General features: G+C 31.3%; 1 protein-coding gene across 1 annotated transcript in view; it reads left to right on the forward strand.

Moving 5' to 3' along the window:
- Positions 1 to 10,767: 10,767 nt before the first annotated feature.
- The window catches only part of Dh44 (corticotropin-releasing diuretic hormone 44), a 36,808-nt gene continuing 32,358 nt past the window's right edge, over positions 10,768 to 15,217 (forward strand). The window contains exon 1 of the mRNA XM_003704557.3: positions 10,768 to 11,142. The gene's annotated coding sequence lies outside the window, so the exon portion shown is untranslated. The remainder of the gene's footprint in view (positions 11,143 to 15,217) is intronic.

Consider the following 15,217-nt stretch of genomic DNA (forward strand, 5'->3'; position numbering starts at 1 on the left):
AACAGTAAGGAAATTTATTTCATTCCATTTTCCAAGCCGACACTCGTTCCCCGGGGAACTTATTTTAAGCGTCGAATAATCGTAATATTTGTCTAAAGATTGTGGCGACTCTCTGGGAAAATTCGACATTAGTATGCTAATAACATCGGCCAGGACAGCCCCACGCGTTAGATGCCTATTTCGAGCTGAAATGTGCTGTTCCGTAGGCAGATCCTTTCGAAATTACGCAAATTTTTGGGGTCGTCGACCTGCAATTGCGATTTCTGTCTTCCATTGAATTCGTTCAATGGCCTATCAACGATACGTACGTGAATATCGCGTTGCACGCTAAAAAGTAACGATCGTTACCTCGCCATTAAACGTGTACTGAAAAACTTTGAAATTCATGCTTTATCGAAAACTAAATAGTCTGCAATTTGATTGCATTACTACATTTTTATCTCGTATTATAACTAAAGATATAGAAGTACATTAAATTAATGAACATCTATTAACAGATCTATTAATTTTCTCTAAACAGAAACGCTCAGCGCTTTCTGTCGCAGTATGGCGAAGAAATTCTCTCGCCTCTAAATCAATCTGGGCAAATGATTGATCCCTTTTGTTACGAGGTTCTCGCAGTAAAGTTTCACGGAAGAATGCAAATAATTCGACATGTGCTCCCTTATTCAATCATACTTGTGGTTAATTATTAACTCGATAGACGATGGGGATGGACAAACAAATATTTAAAACACTGTTTCAAAGTAACCTTAAAACTAACATATATTATAAATTTATTTATACAAATAATTTCAGTGTCTTCATCATGTGAATGTCTTAAAAATATAAGTTACTTTCATTGCTATCAAAAATATACAAAAATGTAATAATTAAATCTGACGTGGTTTCAGAACAATGAAAACATATTCCACCGAATTTATTCTTTCTTTAATGATAGCAAAAATGATTTATATATTGTGCAACTGAAGTGAGATGTACATAAAAAATTAATAAACTAATTCTGTCAAAATACCTCTGCATCTGTCGGGCAAGGGTTAATGACGAATAATCATTCTTCCCATCCACTCGACGAGCGATCCTTCGATATCAGGGGTGGAATCAATGGCCGTACAGAATCAGTCAATAACCCTAGAATATCGGACAGCCATAATCAGTGAATAGTTCAACAAACGAATTCGCCTGTTGATTACTCCTGATCAACTCCGCCGGGATAAGATCACAATCTTTATTGACAAGGTGTTTCAACAAATCAGAAAACACGTGTCGATTAATTTAGTTCCATGGGTAAATCAAACACTGGCATTCTTTTTTGTGTACGTCGTAGGAAAAGACCCTTCGTTTTTTGGACGTTTGTTCTTTCGTGTAACATCGTTTCTTATTTTATTTTCCTTTTATAAATTTGACCTAACCTAACTTACTTCTTATAAATATAAGAAGAATATTTTTTTGTTATGAATGTAAGAAGTTTTTTTGCTGTAAATGTAAGAGGAATATTTTTTTGTTGTAAATGTAAGAAGAATATTTTTTTATTGTAAATGTAAGAAGAATATTTTTTTCTTATGAATATAAGATAGTTTATAACTCTTGTATATTAAATTCAAATTATATTACAATTACATTCCTCCACTTCAAGATTAGAATATTGAATTTAATTTTTGTTGTGGGCGTTTTAATCTTAATTCTGATAAAAATGATAGATCACGTTTTACCGTCTTGTTTATTTATGAATCTACCTTATGAACTTCATTAAAGGTAAATCAACCTTAATGAATAAAATATACATCGTCGTTTTGCTCAGAGAGCGACATAACCAAAAAATAGCAACTTCTCACAATATCTTCTGGTTTTATTTGAAAATGGTTGCAACACGCAAATGTATAAATATCCCTTCAGCAAATAATTGATATCAAATTCACAGTTCATATAAAATTGATATCAAATTCCGTGCAGTTCACATGAAATTGATATCAAATTTACAGTTCATTTAAGATTAACATCAAATTCTGCACAGTTCGTTTAAAATTAATATAAAGGTTTTTTTTAAAAGAAAGTTCACAGAATAATGTTGAATCGTAAGATTAAAAATAATGTTTAATTCTAAAACGATGCGTTTACACGCAACAGGGTTACTTAGATACGCGTGCTAATAAGCCGGAACGTTTCCTTACACGATATCGTCCAATAACGTTCGAAGCACTGCTCTACCCACTGTAACGTCCAAGTGAAATCGTTATTTTCCATTTTCTTAATTGCTAAGATGCCATTAAGCGTTTACCTTTAACGGGACGTATGGCTCCATCTCCTACAGGATCGAGATTTGTTTTACGGCTTCACACCGGAGTTCATCTCGTTTCAACGGGAATTTAGGAGAGCTTCAATATACTGCAAAAAAACACAGGACGTTCGATTATCTGAAGTAGTCACTGTTGATTTATTGCCGAAGCGTTCGAAATATATTGAAGCTTCAAATAATTGCAGAAATGTTAACGCGAATAAATTTTAATTGCAAATTCATGTCCATCAAGAAGTTGTTTCAAATTTTCATTAATTTTATTAAACGAAGCAACAGTATAAAAAATGATATTTATTGTGCTTCAAATAATTGCAGAAATGTTAACGCAAATAAATGAAAGTTTAATTGCGAATTCATGTCCATCAAGAAGTTATTTTATCGTTGAACCAATTTTCATTAAAACCATGGTATAAAAATTCTATTGATTTTATTAAAATCTACTAATAATAAATGAAGGCCTCCGGGACTTAAAATTTTTGACGGCTGTGTATTTGACGATTTCGAAAACATTATATTAATGAATCCATTTGGACAATTTAAAGGAAAAGGAATTAAATATTTCAGATTTAATTGCATCGGAAATATTGAGGGACACAGGGAATACTGTCAAACAGCAGATTATTCATTTCGATATTTAATAACGTAATGAACATTCGTAACGAAATATGGAATCATGCGAACCATTAAAGTGATTGTATATGTTTATAAATACAGTTTATTACAAAATTGTTGCAAAATTTAAACGGGTGAAAATAATAATGTTATCTGTGTAAATTTAATGGAACGTCAATTGTGTTGCTGAAGAAATAATTTCGTTTAAAATCATAATGTTTAACATGCAAAGTTTATAAGACATTTGCTGGGTGTACGTTTTTAATTACAACGCGTGTTCGTTATTTTAAACTGTCGCAAAAATGAATTGTGGAAGGGTGTAAATTAACGAAGAGAAGTAAAATGGAGTTAAAGTTTTGTATGATTAAAAATTTACAAATTTGTATAATATGTAGGAGTACAATTTTTTACAATTGTACTTTTAACAATTTTTAGAACAATTTTTTGTAATTGTACTTTTTTAAATAAGAGTACAATTATATAGGTAATTTGGAAATATTAATATAGTAACAATATTTTAATATTTTTCCTTGTAATAACATCGGTAATGTGTATCAGCCAAGGTTTCTTTCAGAAAATTTAACTGTAAAAATTCTTAGATCAATTTATAGAATGTGGTAATTCAGTAGCTCGAAGACTAAATGTAATCTAAATGGGTTAAGTTAGACTTCAACGTGGCATGAGACTCTTAGACAAATACAACGTTAACAGGGTAGTTTTAGCTCCGTTTGACAGCCATCTTTGATTATACGTGCAAATAACAGCAACAGGCGACCTTGTCTGCCCAATGAAATAGTTATTCTACTGCGAGAACCTGTCGACCCACAAGTTGAATAGGTTTCAAATGTACTCTGCAAGCTTTCGAATTTCGGATCTTTTAATAATCAAATGTTCAAATTTCGGATCTTTTGATACTCACGTGTTCGAATTTCACATTTCTTAATATTCAAATATTTTAATTATGGATGCGAGGAGACCACGTGTAGGGAAAACTAAAGAAACTTTGGGGGAATGTAGAAAATACTTTAGATGGATTTCCAAGTAGGAAAGCCCTAAGTAAAATTTAGGAAAAATTCAAGAGAACTTAGGGAGCCTAAAACTGAAATTTCAAGAATACGTAGAACTAAAAATTAAAAATAACTTGATAAACTCCACAAATGAGTTAACCTAGTAAAAAGAGCATATGTAGAAGTCTAACAATTACATATAAAACCCAAAAAAGATTAAATATTGCAATAAAAGCCTATAACAAGTCTAACCTAATTGCGAGAGCCTACTAGAACCTGATCGAATCCTAACCTAGAATCCCCTATCCCATGTATCAAACGTGGATAAATTACACGAATGGAATACTCTTTGTGTCAATCAAAGGAAGCTTTCGTTGCACCCGCGTATACTATTATACACAGCAATGACAGTCAGGACAGTATTGGCACAACGACAAAGTACGTAACACTTCGATGACGAGGTTTAATTGCTTTAGGATGGAATTTCTCGATGGACCGGTGAGCAAAGGTCTGGCTGATACAGCGGTGTTAAGTGGACTTTATCGCCTTCTCTCATTGGATTACTACCGAATTAGCGTGTCAATCGACCACTAAATGCTCACTTCTCTGAATTGCGATACTCGTGGTCTGTTTGCTTTCGTTTTTCTGTAAAATCAACAGAATTACTTCGTCTACTCGGAGTACCTTCTTCCTCCATTTTATTGGCGATCTGTTGCGCTTCTTTGTGCACCATTTTACAAATTATAGTACTTCTTTGTTTTAGCATTTGTAGTTTGGTATCTAGATTTTTAATGTTGTATTCAATTTTGTTGTTGTTTGAATTAGGCGTTTATTTTTAACGGTGTATTGTATTCGAGGCTCACAGATGACTGTCATGGCGGCGTTGATAGACAAAGATATAGGTTATGTGAGTCGACAATATTGCATAGATAGCATCATTTCTTTCTTTGTAAAATTAAAAATTTGAAATGGAACATTTTCATGAAACCTCTGTCTTGAAAGTTTTCCATAGCACACTTTGACGAGTCATTAGTATTATTCTCTTAACTTATCGCTTGATTGGATTTAGATTGTGTTGTTACATTTTTATTAGCAATACTTGATCCTATTATTTTTGCTACACGTACAAAGTATTATTCTTTATCTTGGATTCAGTTCACAAATTAATTTGATTCCACATTTGTAAAATCATATTGAGAGATTGTGTATAGGTTAGGTTCATGAAACAGTGAAAGACTGCCATTTCTTTAATATATTGCCACTCGTTATATCTCCAACCTCTATCCTTCAAGCCTCCCAAATAATTCAAAAGCAAAATAATCTTGCAGATCAAAATAAATAAACCTAATGCATGTACCAATAAAGATTGTATAACTAATTAATTCTCACCACTCCAAAAATTTAAAACAAGTATAAAGTTTAAAATAAAGTCGATTTACTAAAATTAAACTGTGTCTATTTTCACCATCGCCAACATCCACAAACGCATAAAACAATTAAAGAAAGTAAAAGAACGAGGGATGCTTTAAATGCAATTAACATTTGAAATTCAGAGATAATGAGAAAGCGTTGATAGAAGAAAAAACATTTAAGCAACTTAAACGAAGCATTTAGCTCGAACAAAGTTACATTGTTTGGACCCGTCTAATGGAACGGATTTATATTTAAATTGTGTCAAATATTATCCGCGTTAATTATGTTTCTTGAGCATGAATTGTTGCTTAATGGAGTATCATTACTCTTATTGGCGATGACTTTATTCTTCAGAGTAAATGTGGAACACACTCCCTTTTGTTGACTTAAGGGAGATCGTACAATGATACTGTGTTTGTTTGCGTTTACGTAGTTCGCGAATTATTCATTCTGTGAATTATAAATGCTGTGTGTACGGTGTGGTACATGTAGATCGTGGGTCAATCGTGACCCTGGTGTGTACATAATGGTTGAGAGTTGATGGCTGATGGCTGATGGCTGAAGAGGGAATGTTAGGTGATGTGTGGTTTAGGGTATGGTTTAAATTTAGAGGTTAGGTAAATTGGGATTTGGGAGATTGGGGGATTGGGGGAGTGGGATTTGAGAAATTGGGAAATTAGAGAAATTGGGATTTGGGAAATTGGGGGAATGGGAGATTGGGATTTGGGAAATTGGGAATTTGGGAATTTGGGATTTGGGAAATTGGGGGATTGAAAGATTGGGATTTGGAAAATTGGGGGAATGGGAGATTGGGATTTGGGAAATTGGGAAATTAGAGAAATTCGGATTTGGGAAGTTGGGGGATTGGGAGATTGGGATTTGGGAAATTGGGAAATTAGAGAAATTGGGAATTTGGGAAATTGGGGGATTGAGAGATTGGGATTTGGAAAATTGGGGGATTGAGAGATTGGGATTTGGAAAATTGGGGGATTGAGAGATTGGGAGTTGGAAAATTGGAACTTAGGAAATTGGGAAATTAGGGAAATTGGGAAATTAGAGAAATTCGGATTTGGGAAATTGGGGAATTGAGAGATTGGGATTTGGGAAATTGGGAAATTGGGAAATTGAGAAATTGGGAAATAGAGAAATTGGAAAATTGGAAAATAGAGAAATTAGAAAATTGGGAAATTAGAAGATTGAAAAATTGGAAAATTGGTAAATTAGTAAACTTGTAAACTTATGAATTGATAAATTTAAAAAGAAATCCCCTCAAAACACCCAACACGAAAATACAACCTCATAAATTTCTAAAAAGCCCCTCTCAAGTGTAAAATCGAAACGAATCAAAACGCAAGCACCCTCATTTATATAAATGAAATCGTTTTCAATCAGTTACAATATAATTTTAATGAATCCATAAACATTGTCCCGAGGAGTACTCATATTTAAACGAATCATATTCGAGCCACAAACAGAAGGTTCTCGATTTTCATTACTCCCAATAGGACGTATATAATTGGAAAGCAAAACCCTTTTCGAATATAATTAATACATCATTGATAACAGTGTTTGATAATACGTGGTAGTTGTAATCTTGATTAACTTCATTACCGAAAGTTTGATGCCAACGCAGATGCTGCATTTTCATAATAAACGCAACTGGTTAATGTGTGCATCGTGCAAATAGTTCAATTATGGATTCATCATGCGTACCGTGATTCAGAGACCATGTAACATGAAAATTATGAACACTTATTGTGATAATATCGGGCTGCTCCGAAAGTTGCTGACGAAATTATTAAATTTTGAACGTTGAAGGAAAAGCGGTGTTTTGGGAAGGTTTGGGAATTTGGATATTTTGGAATTTGGAAGTTTTGGAATTTGGAAGTTTTGGAATTCGGAATTTTAGAATTTGGAAATTTTGGAATTTGGAAAATTTGGAATTTGGAAAATTTGGAATTTGGAAAATTTGGAATTTGGAAAATTTGGAATTTGGAAAATTTGGAATTTGGAAAATTTGGAATTTGGAAAATTTGGAATTTGGATATTTTGAAATTTGGAAGTTTTGGAATTCGGAATTTTGGAATTCAGAATTTTGGAATTCGGAATTTTAGAATTTGGAAATTTTGGAATTCGGAATTTTAGAATTTGGAAAATTTGGAATTTGGAAATTTTGGAATTTGGAAATTTTGGAATTTGGAAGTTTTGGAATTCGGAACTTTGGAATTCAGAATTTTAGAATTTGGAAATTTTGGAATTCAGAATTTTGGAATTCGGAATTTTAGAATTTGGAAATTTTGGAATTTGGAAAATTTGGAATTTGGAAAATTTGGAATTCGGAAATTTTGGAATTCGAAATTTTGAAATTTGGAAGTTTTGGAATTCGGAATTTTGGAATTCGAAATTTTGGAATTCGGAATTTTGGAATTCGAAATTTTGGAATTCGGAATTTTGGAATTTGGAAATTTTGGAATTCGAAGTTTTGGAATTCGGAATTTTGGTATTCGAAATTTTGGAATTCGGAATTTTGGAATTCGAAATTTTGGAATTCGGAATTTTGGAATTTGGAAATTTTGGAATTCGAAGTTTTGGAATTCGGAATTTTGGTATTTGGAAATTTAACAATTTGAAAAATTTGAGTTCCCAAAAATTAAAAAATTTGTTGATTCGAATACTTGCCAACTTAAAAATGATATTTAAAAGCTTGAAAACCCAGAAATTTAGGAACCCAGAATCACAAATTCAAATCAACCTTTCACCTTTAAACACGTGATAGCACAGATATTAAAACATGTCACTTGTTTCCAGGGAATTTATCTTCGACTTTTGAAAACCTGCGAACTAATTGATGTAAACAAATTGCACACGTGGTAAATTGAGTTTAAAAATCACAGCACCCTAGTGTATCAAATATGGTACAACACGCAGAGAGTTATGATGCGTGTATACCATGAAAGATAAATGAAATTTGGTTTGCGTTACAAATGGTACATCATGCTTTGGAAGATTAACCTAGATAGCTGCAACTTTTTATTTTTCAATATCTTTTGTAAATAATTCATGTGTGACATGTATGTATATTCACAAATTCAATAAAACATAGTCATTAAATTTTTATTTAAATAAGTAATCTGAGGTAAAAATCATAAAAAGAGGTAACATAAAAAGAGGTGAGATAAGTACATACATCTTATATTTTATTTTATACCAAATATTTTGTGTTTATGGGGTAGTAAAAGGGAAGGTGCTTTATAAAACGAAATAGCAATTTACAAGTTTTTTTTCAATTATATTCAATCGAATTCCTTCGTTTTGAAGCAATTTATTTCGGCACAAAAAACGGCCGAGTATATTGAAAGTTCGATGGAGAAAAGTCAGACCTGAAATTATTGGAGGATGATGGAGGTCCTGATATAACTACAAAGGAACATTCAACGTAACAATGTTACATTCTTTTATTTGTTTATTTCAGTAAAACGTGGGGTTACTTCTTTCATTGCGAATTTTTGAGAATAATATTAATCTTCAACGTAGGATGGAGTGTAATTTTGGTTACTAAAATTGTTCTATATTCTGAATATAAAATAACATTTAATTTCATTTCCCTTTGGTACGTTTTAATTAACCGTATCAAAATTCTATTGTTTCATTTTTGTACTATCTTTATTGCGTTACGGTTTATATAACCTCAATTTTCTCGAATAAATAGAAGTATTAATAATAATAATAATATTTGAAATGATAACCATTTTATGTTTAAAACATTTTATGTTTTAGGTGTAATTAAAAAGTTGTGAAGAAAGAGGTATTATATTTTAATATTATTTTAGGTGTCAGAGTTAGAATTTAAATGAATTAGGTTAGAATGGAGGGAAGTGAAGAAACGTGTACTTTAAGGTATTAAAATTTTCAAATATTTAAATCTCAAATTTCAGGAGTTTTAATTTCAAATTTCTTCAAGTTCTAGATTTCAATTTTTTAATTCTTTGAGTTCCAAATTTTTTTAATTTCACAACTTATCAAGTTTCAAATCTCTTCAATTTTTTAACTCTTCAAGTTTCAAATTTTTCCAATTTCTCAACTCTTCAAGTTCCAAATTTCTCTAATTTTCAAATTCTTTGAGTTCCAAATTTCTTTAATTTCACAACTTGTCAAGTTTTAAATCTCTTCAATTTTTTAACTCTTCAAGTTTCAAATTTTTCCAATTTCACAACTCTTCAAGTTCCAAATTTCTCCAATTTTCAAATTCTTCGAGTTCCAAAATTTTCCAATTTCCCAACTTATCAAGTTTTAAATCTCTTCAATTTTTTAACTCAAGTCTCACGTCTCAAAAATTTCTCAACTCTTCAAGTCTCGAATTTTTCCAATTATCCAACTCTTCAAGTTTCAAATTCCTCCCACTCGTCAAGTCTTAAATGTCTCCAATTTCTCAACTCTTGAAGTTTCAAATTTCTCCAACTTTCAAACTCTGCAAATTTCAAATTTTTTCCACTCATCAAGTCTGAAGTGTCTCCAATTTCTAGACTCTTCAAGTCCCAATTTTGCAACTCTTCAAAAAAAATTCTTGAATTTTGCACACGAAAGCAATTAACGAAGTTTGACATCTGTCACCTTAGCAGCGAGTAGTCGAAGTAAAAAAAGGAGTTGGAAAATGCATAACACGTGTCGAACTCACGTTTCAAATTTCTCCAATTTTCAAACTCTTCAAGTTTGAAATTCCTCCCACTCTTCATGTCTCAAATGTCTCCAATTTCTGTGCTCTTCAAATTTCAAATTTTTCCAATTTTAAAACTCTTCAAGTTTCAAATTTCTCCTATTCATCAAGTCTGAAATGTCTCCAATTTCTGTGCTCTTCAAGTCTCAAATTTTTGCAATTTTCCAACTCTTGAAAAGAAATTTTGAAATTCCATAAAGCGTCCACACACGTCACACGAAAGCAATTAACGAAGTTTGACATGTGTCACCTTAGCAGCTTGTGGTCGAAGTAAAAAAAAGGGGTTGGAAAATGCATAGGGAAGTCTCGAACCCAAGTTTCAAATTTCTTAAATTTTTCAACTCTTCAAGTCTCAAATTTATCCAATTTTCCAACTCTTCAAGTTTTAAATCTCTCCCACTCTTCAAGTCTGAAATGTCTCCAATTTCTCAACTCTTAAAGTTCTAAATTTTTCCAATTTCAAAAAAAAAATTCTTGAATTTCTCAAATCCACACACGTCACACGAAAGCAATTAACGAAGTTTGACACGTGTCACCTTAGCAGCTTGTGGTGGAAGTAAAAAAAAGGGGTTGGAAAATGCATAGGGACGTATCGAAGGAAACAATAGTTAGGTGAACGATGCTTAGGTACGGGGAGAAATCGGTTTGTGGGGTCAAGAGCTGTTCTGTGGGAAGCGGTGTCGAGCGTAGTCGAGTCGAGTCGGCCGGCTATAAAAGCCCTCTCGCACCGAGCCGTCGACGTCACACGTCGTTAATACTCTGCACCGTGAGGAACTCCGGCGTGCCACCTGTTATCCGTGGACGAAACAGCTCGGTTATCCTCCACATCGAAAGGAAAATCGTAATCGACTAAAACACTCTCCGACAACGTCTCCATCCTTCGGGCCGTCTCGTGAAAAGCGGCGTTGACAAAGGACCGGAAGTTGCTACGTCAGGATCACCCCTCGATAAGCTGAGAAAGGTTCTCCGTTCGCTGCGATCACGGTTTAAACACTGCGAATTGCTTTTTTCGAGTTAAATCGCGACTCCATCGGAGGGGAAGCTTTTATTTCGTGACCAACAAGCTGTTCGACCGCACGTACAAACGTCATCCTCGTAAAGTAAGTGCTTAATCCTTTTTGGTTTTTTCTGTGCGATTTTTGTCGGCAAGAAATCGTGTCAGTGATCATGAGAGTGCTGCGAGTATGTACTTTTTTTATTCGTATAATTGTGGGAAAGTTTTTTATTGTACTGTAGTTTAGGAAGGTTCTTTTACGTATGTGAAATTTATTTTTTGTTGGACAGGTTCATGTAGATTTTTTTATTATAGTATACTTGATATTTTATATTATAGTGTTCTAATTGAATTTTGTTATTAGATGTAGCAAATTTTGGTTAAATTTCTTATAGATTTTATTACATTATGTACTGTCATATTTTATTTATTAAGTTTCTTTTTTAAACGGGTGAAATTTATTTGTTGTCAAATTTTGTGCAAGTTGTTTTAAATATTAAAGGTAAAATGCTGTAGAAGTTCAGTAGAAGTTTGATGGAATTATCTAAAATTTCTCATCTTTTGTTATTATAGTGTTTCATTCAACTTTCATACAATGTTGCAAACATATAATACTATACACAGTAATTAAAGTAATATTTTTTCAAACTTTTTGTTTGTACTTTCAATGTTTTGTAAACTCACAAAATTGTACATAAAGTATTAACAAAATTTTCATTAATATTTTAATGTGCATCAAATTTGAGTACCACTCTCTTTCTTCTTTTACTGTCAGACAATGTTACAAACTTTTAATATAAATAAAATATTTTCATTTCTACATTTTTTTACGATGTTCTTAATTTAACAGAATATAAAGGTTTATTATAGTTCTTCATTCTGGAGCAACCATAATTTTTTTCATTTCACCGAGTTGATATTGTGTATTAAAATATATTAAAAAAAGTGATAATGCAGAGGATAAAAATCGCATTAGCTGTCAGGCAGAATACGCTTTACAATGATTGGCATTTCAACCCTCAACGCGTTGACTGCCAAGTCACGCATATGTGTCTGACGCTTGAATCCCATATTTCATCATCATCCATGTTATTGGGAATTCTTTGGTTAATTAATTAGAAATGGTGGAACGGACCCTGTTATTACATAACTTGCTGATATAGCACGTTGAACTTCCACCAAACTTATTATCATATCATAAATGATGAGGAACGATGAAGTAATTGTATTTACAGTGAGCTAGCTTAAAAAATTACAACTTTGTTGAAAACCAAACAGTCCGTAATTTAAATTTCAAATGGAAGAAAGCGGAGAATCAGAACCTTAAAGTTTTGAGGACTGGGGTATATTTTCTGGGGAAATATGTTGTAGGGTAAATGTTACAATCTCAGAAAAAATTACAGGAAATTTTAGATCCTAGGTTCTAAAATATCAAAGAAAATAACTGTAATTGTTTCCAAAACAAATTGCAAAATAACAAAAAAAATTTAACTAATTTTTCAATGTATAGTCCCTCTCAAATAATTAAACTATAATTGTTCCTACCTAACTACTCCACCACTGAAAAATCTAATCCAATTTTGAAGCAAAAGGTGTTAGAATCATGCGACAGTTTAGCACATTTGTTAAATTACAGATTAGTCCAATTAATCAGATCGATATTTTTAGCGCCCACAAGAGAGAAATGCCTATAAATAACACAATCTAAATCCTTGAGTAACGATAAGGACTCGTCGAAGCATCGTAATCGATTATTACGTGAATCGAAGACGTCGTAAGTTGATAAGCGAGTAAATAACGAGATCAAAAAGTATTGTTGTTGTTTTCTTTTCGGTTCATTCGTGGAATTCGAAATTATTTTTGACCCCTGAAAATTTACCGCGCTGACGTGGTACTGCGGTAACGATGATGATTCATACTACGATTTGCGTTTCGTCATAATTTACAATATGCGAATACGGTAAAGATAATAACGGAAAACTCGTGCGTACCGAAATACATGCACACGCTCGATTACGGTGGAATGTTTCACGCTCTCTTTTACCTGCAAATTAAAAACGTGAGTTCGATAGTAATCATTTTTCTGCACGAGGAAAAACTCTTCTTGCGTCATGGATAATTGTAATTCTGTTTTTTCTGAGAATATTAATGAAACACTTTGCAGGGAAAATCTAAGAAAATTTTAAGTTCAATACACATATGTTTTACTTGTTTAATGTGCTAAATTTACTAAATTTATTATTAAAAATATTTGAAGTATATTCTATCTCAAATTCTGACTGTACTAAATTTAAATATAGTTAGTTATCTTAAAATACACTTCATACAATATTTAGTATTATTTTATTTAATATTTCTGAAGTACATTTAGCAACACACTAAATACATATAATATTACAAATTTATAATACACATAAATATTATGTATCAATAATACAGCTATTACTATTATATTTAATAGGAATATGAATAACACTGCTATCACTATTATATTAATAATATTTTATAATATAAAATGATAATTAAAAAAAATTCCAGCAAGTCAAAAAGTTATCAATAATAATAAATAGCTATGTGTCGTTTAAAATCGAAGTAAAGAAGAGTTAAAGAAGAATACATTTCCAGTAAATAGTTTGGATTTCATCTGTATTCCTCCTATTAGATTTACATCCCCGGAAGAATCCACGTATGATTCCCACGGGTATTGAGAATATTGGATTCTTCTATATTGCACTACAAAACTGTATGCAAAGCTTTTATACATCGATTGACATGCACCTAGGATTTATGTTCAACGATTTTGATTCGTTGTCATTCGTATTCAGATGTCATTTCGACGTCCCATGATCGATGAGCAAAATTGCGTCCTCATATATCTACATTGACATTCTTTAATTCGATAAAATCAATTATGTAGATTTACATTCAGCCTTTTGTCATTCGAGTTTATTCTTTGTTTGAAAACCAATGTATAACACCGAAATATATATTTTTAAAAATATTCATAATGAATTTTTCCTTATTGTATCAAATAAAATTTAAGTTTGAGTTAAATTAAAATTGAAATTATTTGTATCCAAAATCTTAAAAATTTTAATAAACTTGACAACATAATTTTCTAAAGTAAATCGTTTCTGAAAATAAAATATAAAAATACTAAACTAATTTCGTAAAAAATATTTTTGCTAAATAAATCATCTTTCAACAAAGAATCCTGAAATAAATACATCAGCAAAATATTTGATAGATCATAAAAAGTAACAAAGAAGCTATTAATATTAATAAAAAATCTGTTAAACTTTCATTTCCCTTCAACGTCATAATAATTACCAAAGTTTTAATCCACCTAAAAAATTCACCGCAGAATCTCAAAATAGAATAAAAAATGTTATTGCACTTAGTATAAAAGTTTTGTACAAAAGTTTCGTTATTATTCACGTGTACTGGTATAAACTATGTTACACGTGTTGAAGCAGAAGATAATCAAATAACGGAATTTTCGTATTTATCAAAGCTGTAGCTGGTAGTTTATGTTTTCTCTGATCGTAAAACCGATGATGGAAAATCGTGAAGGTTTAACAAGGATCACGTATTTTGCTTTTGTCCATATCCCTTCGGTTTATCGCTTTGGAACACTTAATATTGGCAGGATATAGGAACTTTATGGTGCTCTTAATAAGCTATAATAACAAAATGGTCGTTTTGGTTCACTAAATCTTTGGGAATATGGGAACTTAATACGTGCTTCACATTACATGTTATGGAAACATACAAAAATTCATATAATACAATTTTGAAAAAGTTCAGAATTTTAAGACAGATAAAAATTTTATATTAAATACAAAATTTTTTAATACAAAAATATAACATGAATTTGTAAAAATTAAAAATTTGGTTCAAGACAAAAATTGCAAAAATTATTTAATTCTTGATATAATACCAAAATGAAAGAATTTTAAAAATTCTTCAAAAAATAAAAATTTTAAATTAAGTACAAAATTTTTAAACACAGAATTGTAACATGAATTTGTAAAAATTAAAAATTAGATGCAAAACAAAAATTGCAAAAATTGTTTAATTCTTGATAAAATACAAACATGAAAAAATATTAAAAATTCTGTAAAAAATTTAATTAAAATACTTATACAATTTTTATAAAATTTAAAAAGCATGGTATTTCA

This window comes from Megachile rotundata, chromosome 2, assembly GCF_050947335.1.
Source record: "Megachile rotundata isolate GNS110a chromosome 2, iyMegRotu1, whole genome shotgun sequence".
In the NCBI taxonomy this organism is placed as follows: domain Eukaryota; kingdom Metazoa; phylum Arthropoda; class Insecta; order Hymenoptera; family Megachilidae; genus Megachile; species Megachile rotundata.